Source organism: Mytilus edulis, chromosome 13 (assembly GCF_963676685.1).
Source record: "Mytilus edulis chromosome 13, xbMytEdul2.2, whole genome shotgun sequence".
NCBI lineage: Eukaryota > Metazoa > Mollusca > Bivalvia > Mytilida > Mytilidae > Mytilus > Mytilus edulis.
The window spans coordinates 30,765,264-30,773,282 of record NC_092356.1 but is presented as its reverse complement, the minus strand read 5'-3'; the positions used below and the strand labels follow the sequence as shown (position 1 = coordinate 30,773,282).

Genomic DNA, 8,019 nt, shown 5'->3' with positions numbered 1-8,019 from the left:
TTAATCGTTTTTAGAAATTGACGGAAAATTAAATATTCAGACATACTCGGACAAATTCATAGTATTGACAAACAGGAAGAATTTGTTTAGCAGTTCCTAAATTGGTTATTTTGTAGATTCCACTAAAACGAATAAGGTACACCACGAAATATCAAATCATTCTATATCATTAAATGAATGCTACAATTACAAACTGACAAAGTGAATGAAGACTTTGATTTGGTATAAAAAAAAAAATTCTCAGATATTTTTCAAACACATAAGGAATTCTTGATTTAGCAATGGAAGGATGGGGAGAAGAGGGTGTGTTCCTGAATTCCCAGAAAAATAAAAGCTAAATCCTGAATTCTCAAAAAGATAAAGCATTTTTTCCTTGATACTAAAAAAAATATTCATCAATTCCTGATTCCTACCAAGTGTCAACCATGTATTCCTGTAAAAATAAAGGCTCAATACCTGATGTCCCAAAAAAACTCTCTTCCATCCATCTCGATACCTTTTTCCCACCACAAAACCATGTTCTTATGTGAAACAGCTGATATAATTTTTATCTCAAGCATAATGTTGCTAATGTTGGACTGGTATCTTCCTCTATGGTTTTAAACTGGTTTCTTCTTGACCTGTTACTACCTAGAGATAAATCAAACAAAAAATATATAAGATAATATTTTTTTTCATTCTGATTTTTTGGGGGTTCCAGACCAGCATGAAAGTACTTTTTTTTTAAAGCAGTGCACAAAGCGTAAAAACTTTTTTCATGAATTTTACATTCAATTAAGAGGCAACTCCCTCAGGCACTTCCCTCTGAAAAAAAATCCTGTATACCTTAATATAACACAGTGTTATATTAAGGGATATACGAATTTGATTTTCCGAGACAAGTTGCTAGTGTCAACTGCTTAAAAATCAGAATTTTTTTTCACTGTGCCTGACCAAAATATTTTATTTTCAAAAATTTTAAAGTTAAGTATATTTTTCAGAAAAGAAACCATAACCCAGCCCCATTAGAGTTAAATGGTTATCCCATAATGATTTTATGGGATTTTAATACATGTACATGTAATTCAAAGATCATATACTAGACCATTGTCCACTTGCCACATATTTTTTTCACTTCTGAGGGCCAAAACTCCCATGATAATTTAAAAAGAACATTTCAATATCCCATAGTCAGTGTGTCATAAAGAACTTTGTCAATGGAATTTAAAAGAAAAACATTCTAAACATTGCTGACTTTTTTAAGTTTAGAAGTCCCACCATGCACTTTCTAGTTACCACCAAGAACATTTTTTTTTAAACTGATTGCAGATAAATTAAAAAAACATTTATCATAGATACAATAAGATTTTTATCTGATAGCACAAAATACAACTGGTACAAAAGAAGTTAACTCCCCTTATTTTGATTTACAAATGTAAGTAGGAATGATTTATTACGTAAATGAAGGTTAAATTGATATCTATCATGTTAATTGTACAACATGATGATAACAAATTGCAAGATTTATGACTTTTCACTTGTCTTCAGGGACATGTATTTAAGTTGTCTTTGGGGGAAAATTTGCATAATTTTACTTCACTTCCTGTGATCAAGGGAGGAGTTCTAATTTTCATTTAATCGCTTAAAAAAAATATTTTAATAATTCGCCATAAAATTCAATTTTTCTAAAAAAAAATGTTCAACTCTAAAAAGTTTCTGGTTGCGGTTTTTAAATAAAGAGACAAATATTTTTACTCCTTTCCAGTTTCAATATCCTTCCTAGACCCCCACTAGACCAAAATTATCAAAATCTACCTCCCACAAATATCTGAGTCAATACACCTATCTGTTTTTGACAAGAAATTGACAAATAACAATTTAATCATCCTAATAAATGTCTTTTCAAATTCAACAAGTCAAAATTATGAAACAAAAAGAAAAAACACTAGTTCCAGAAAGTTTTGCAAAATCCAATCCTTATGAAGCTGCATTCCTCTTTTAGAATTAAATGGATGAGAACCAATGCCAAAAAAATAGTATTCCTCTTTAGAATAATAGGCCCAAGACCACAATTAATGACCCCGCTTTTCGTTGTCCACGAATATAGTTCCTTTTAATTAGAGTGTATTTTTCCTTATTTTTTTTTTCCCTTCCTCATTCATTTCTTATATTTTTTGGGTGAAATGAAAGAAGAGAGGTGAAATAAATTTTTGGATGTTGTATTTAAACTGATTTTGATATCGAATGAGTGATTAGGCCAAGTGCAAAAAGGTAGTATTTACAGTTTTCTGAACATCTCTTGACTTGTCAATAGGGGTATGGATGTGTATTGGCTAAATTTGTAAAAGTGACTGGTTCAATCTTTCTGAATTTTGGATATATATTTGGACTAGGGCTATACATTACACACACAAAAAAATTAACAAAAGTGCATGGTGCAATTTTTTTAATGATGCAAAACATTGTAAAGAACTGATAAAGAAATTAATTGTGGTTTGTGGCCATGAGAATGATTAGAACCAATGCAAAAGTTGCTTTCCTCATCAGAATGGGATTGATGAGAACCAATTTAAATCTAAGTTATAACCACACCTTATATGTGTATGTCCACAAAGATTGATATACTGTGCAGACATCTGTTTAGTGTAAAAAGGTTGAGGCTGTCGAGATGTCTCTTCAACTCTCTTGATTATCCATTCCTAATAAGGAACCTGTCATGCAGTGATTGTCTTTTGTCATATCCTAATGTTTTCATTTGGATAATTTGCTGTTCATGACAGATCATTGACATTATTTACAATTTTTTTATATGCAGGATGATTTTAATAAAGATTGATATATTGTGCAGACATCTGTTTGGTGTAGAAAGGTTGAGGCTGTCGAGATGTCTCTTCAACTCTCTTGATTATTCATGTCATTGGGTTGATGCCTCAGTGACATAAACCAAACATTTCCTTGTTTCTGTAACACAAGCTTTTTCTTATATTTACAGCTCTTTTCATAATGCTAGCAAGACCAATGTTTGGTTGACTTGCTTGTTTTGTTTGTATAAATGTTAATTCAAGCTTTGTAATTAACATTGACATCTTGAAACATTATTAATATGCACATTTTAAACTGTATATATTATATTTAAATTTGATTGGACGTTATCACAATTACAATTGTCAATATACAAACAAAGCAAGCAAGCTAACCAAGTCTTACCCTACATGAATTAGGAAATTAGCTGTAAAAAAGAAGTATCATATTAACTTAATTTTGGCAAAGTATAAAAATTCTATTGTTTTTCAATTTAGACTTCCATCAACCTTAAACAGCAAATATGATTCAACCTTTTGGATGGAGGGATAGGTGTTAAATCCTTTAATTTAATTACAATTTTGTGTGAATAGAAAGCTAAACAATAGAATTTAAAAATAAAATATCAGAATATATAATGTGCTTTTTCAGACTTTGCTAGTCAATATTGAAAAATCTATTTAAAATATTTAAATATTGGACATAAAAAACTAGAGGCTCCAAAGAGCTTGAATCAGTTGAAGATTCACGATGTTGAAAAGGCCTTTAAGATGGACCATCAAGGCAATTTTTTGGAATTATTGAACTAGACACTCAAATGATGACTGGATCAAAGTGATGGCAAAAACTCACTTAGCAGCAGAGGTGAGCCACAACCAAGAACAAATGTGTCATTGCTCATACAATACATGTAAATACTATGCCATGAAGCTTCCTAGTCTCCAGACAAAGGTCTCATGGGCCTTGGACCAGGTGAGCTGAAACCAAGAACATTGTTTTCATTGCTCATACAATGCATGTAAATATATATATGCCATGAAGCTTCCTGGTCTCCAGATAAATGATCATATTGGCCTATGGACCAGGTGAGCTAAAAAAAAGAACAAATTTGTAATAGCTCATACAATGCAAGTAAAGTATATGCCATAAAGCTTCCTGGTCTCCAGACAAAAGCTCACATGGGCCTATGGACCAGGTGAGCTGAAACCAAGAACATTGTTTTCATTGCTCATACAATGCATGTAAATACTTTGACATAAAGCTTCCTGGTCTCCAGACAAAAGCTTGCATAGGCCTATGGACCAGGTGAGCCAAAACAAGAACAAAAGTGTTATTGCTTATACCACGCATGTAAATACTATGCCATAAGGCTTCCTGGTTTCCAGAAAAAAAAGCTCACATGGGCCTATGGACCAGGTGAGCTGAAACCAAGAACATTGTTTTCATTGTTCATACAATGCATGTAAATACTTTGCCATAAAGCTTCCTGGTCTCCAGACAAAAGCTTGCATAGGCCTATGGACCAGGTGAGCTAAAAACAAGAACAAATTAGTTATTGCTCATACAGTGCATGTAAATAGTATGCCATGAAGCTTCCTGGTCTCCAGACCTGATGGCCACCTTTACCTTAAACACGACAACCTTTACCTTAAACATGACAGTTATATGACATTTATTGTCATGTTATCATTGTATATATAATACTTGTCCAAAACAATATTGGACAAAGATGACATTAATAGCATTAAATGAGACAACCATAAACACCCACAAATAGATACAAAAATTTATAAACAGCTAGACTTAAATAAATATTACTAGACAGCCACAACCACAGACGAGATCCAGATTGGCATGCAATTGTGTGGCTGGGTTACTGTGGTAATTAGATGTGTGAGTGATCTGCCCAGCTATTTTTTTCAACAGTCTTTGTGCTTTTAAAAATCAAACAAAAAAATATTACTGAACAGTCACAACCACAGAAGAGATCCACATATAATGCATACAAATGTGTGGCAAGGTACTGCGGTAAACAGATGCATGTGTGAGTGATCTGCCCAACCCTTTTTTAACCAGCCTTTGTGCTTTTAAAAGTCACACTCAAATAAGCACAACATAAACTGCAAAGAAAAAAACATTTAAATTTTATTGAGTGTTTTTGTTCTGAAGATCATACTTGTATCTCATACTGTGTCTTTAAACTTCATTTTAGGTACCGCTTTTGAAACCATTTAATCTGACAAAACAATTTGATTACCAATTTAGTTAATTTCCATTTTCAAGTCTTCCTTTAAATATTCAGATCGTCACATGTGGCTTTTTATTTTTAATTTTTGTAAACCCTTCAATATTACTTGTATAAAAAAAAAATCCACCTTTATGCAGTAAAATTATCATGAATTCAGATAAAAATTAAAGCACCCACCACTTTTATCAAGTTTTTAAAATACAATAAATTTACTTACAAAAGTAACTTGTACTTTTCATACACTGTAACAATTCATTTTTTTCTTGATTCCAGTTCTTCACCTGCAATTATAGTAATTTTTCCAATTTTGACTGGACATTGAGAATTACATGTTTATATAATAAAATGTTTATACATATTTATAAGAAAACTGAGAAAAAAAAGTCAAGAAAATAATCAAAGAGCAGAATGCTCTGAGGGATATGATTGCCATAGTTTTCATTAACACATGTATAGCAGTTCTGCCAACTTTTCATAAAGCAAACGCGTGAGATTTGGCCAACATTGAAAAGATCAAAGAGGAAAAAAATAGATCCAAGGATACTGCCGCAAAAAAGCATGAACATGTGTGAGTGTCACGCATTTTTGGCAGCCCTCAGGTACAGCTGGATAGTATTATTTTCAAAACTAATTCAACTGCACATGCATAATGTAATAATCTGAATAGTCACTCAACTTTAAAAATAGCCAATCCCGGATACAAGTGTACGAGCAATATACTTATTGTGTTTTATTTTTGTACTATCAATTCCAAGTTCACTTTCCACAGCAGTCACTGAGAGTGAGAGAAGGTTTTTCACTTCGTATCTAATCAACTTTAATTCTAGGAGGAACCCCATTTCTAATTCTTTAAATATTAATTTCCTGTGGGTCAGTGGGCATGACTCCTTTCCGTACACACTCCTCTGTTTAAATTGAGATAGTTCTTAATATAATACGACGTTTATCGACATCTAATGAGTCGTATTGTATTTCGATTTTGATGGAAAATACTTCCGGAAGAGAGACAACGTGAAACGATAATATGGAAGACTCCATTTCAGCTGAAAGGGTGTTATAGGTAAACCATTATGGTGTAGACTACATTTATTTTAATTTAAATGATGCATATGATTTAAAATTATGCAACAACAATAACCCTCAATAGCAGACAGACATAGAAAGAATCCCATGAGTTTCAAATTAATCAATGAAGCGGGGAATCCAGAGCAACCACTCAATCTGATACCCCTTGAAATCAAGAAAACAATACGCATGCGCATTAATACATAAATAAACCCATGACTTGCGATTTGGAACAAGAACGTTTATTAAATGATATGATGAATAGTTCTCCATTTCTTTATGAGAGTACAGTATCAAATATCAGTTTCATAACGGTAAAATATGGAAAAACTCCACTTCAGTTCTTATATGACAGAAATAGAATTATCGGAATTCAGAGAACTCTCGCATTTATCAAAACTAGGGAATTGCCTCTGACGTGTTTCTTAATTTATAAAAACACTAAATATAAATATTGCTTTAATTCTGAGTTTCCGTGTTGTTAAAAACATGCAAATAGGTCAAGGGAAATATCAAACGAAGATTATGAGAAGAACATTAGGGAGCTACCATTTGATTTTTATGGGGGGGCTAGGATGAAATTTGAAAAAAATAGGCAGGACAGGAGTTTTGAGTAAAAAAAAAGGCAGGATGAGACACTTTGCCAAAAAAAAAGGCAGGATGACAATTTAGGTAAAAAAAGTCAGGATAAACTAATAAAAAAAAAGGCAGGACCGAATAGAGTAAAAAATAAAAAGGCAGGACAGAGATTAGAACTAAAAAAAAATGCAGGACAAAATTTTTCATCCTAGCCCCCCCATAAAAATCAAATGGTAGCTCCCTTACAGGAAAGTTGTTTATGTTTAACTCTTTTGCTTGTTTTTACCTTTTAAAGCAAGACAATCATAAGAATCTGAGATGTTGCTGAATGTTTAGAATAAAACGGTTGACGTGAGGGAATGCAGCCCTGAGTTCACGGTAAAAGTCTACAGATTGCTTGAAAGCAATCGTATCCCAAAAACTGATTTTTGTACACTTATTTTGCCGTTGGTTTTCTTGTTTGAACTGTTTACCTTTGCGATTTCGGGGCATACGATGAAAAATTTTGTCCAGCATTTTTTTTTTATAATTCTAATCTCTGTCCTGTCTTTTTACTTTTTGCTCTATTCAGTCCTGCTTTTTTTTTATTTATCCTGACTTTTTTTTTATACATAAATTGTCATCCTGACTTTTTTTTTGCAGAGTTGGTTATCCTGCCCTTTTTCTTTTAAAAACCAAAATTCTGTCCTGCCTTTTTTTCAAATTTCGTCCTAGCCCCCCCAATTAAAATCAAATGGTAGCTACCTTTAAGAATCATTTTTTAGAAACAGCATTATAGTTTACCATTTAAAGTTCTGTTAGGTATCATATTTTTTCTGTCTTTAAAGTATTCATCTCGTCGTAGTTTCTGGTCACACCTGAAATAAGAAACTCATGTTTTCATTTTCTCCATTACATCAAGTACATAATACTTTCATTAAAGGCATTATAAATCATTGTAACATTTGTTGATTATTTGCCACCCAATTCTTTTTTCTTTTTCTTTGGCTATTGACATAGCCTGATAATGATCCAAATGTTCAAAGGGAAATAACTCCAATTAGATTTGTTGGCTTTGCTTAAAAATACTTGACAAAATGACATTAGTAATGAGACTTAACAGAATGCTTGCAGAAAAATGTCTTGCCTTTGTGTTACTTACAATGACTGAAGTTTGTATTATTAAAATATTTTTACAGTTATAACAATATTTATATCACATTCAGTGAGAATTCATCCATGATTGTGAACCTTAGTTTATCTGCCTGATTTTGATGTTGACCTTTTCTTCTTGAAAGGAACTATGGTTTTTTTTTTGTATCTAATTTTCTCTTTCATTCAATATTGCTGACATGTTTTTTTGGGTT

General features: G+C 32.1%; 1 long non-coding RNA gene across 1 annotated transcript; it reads right to left on the bottom strand.

The window, feature by feature from the left end:
• Positions 1 to 456: 456 nt before the first annotated feature.
• LOC139500854 (uncharacterized) lies at positions 457 to 7,544 on the bottom strand. The gene is made up of 3 exons (XR_011658377.1): positions 7,457 to 7,544; positions 5,247 to 5,310; positions 457 to 630 (listed from the first exon to the last, which is right to left on the bottom strand). It is a non-coding gene; the product is annotated as an uncharacterized lncRNA (long non-coding RNA).
• Between the last annotated feature and the right edge of the window lie 475 nt (positions 7,545 to 8,019).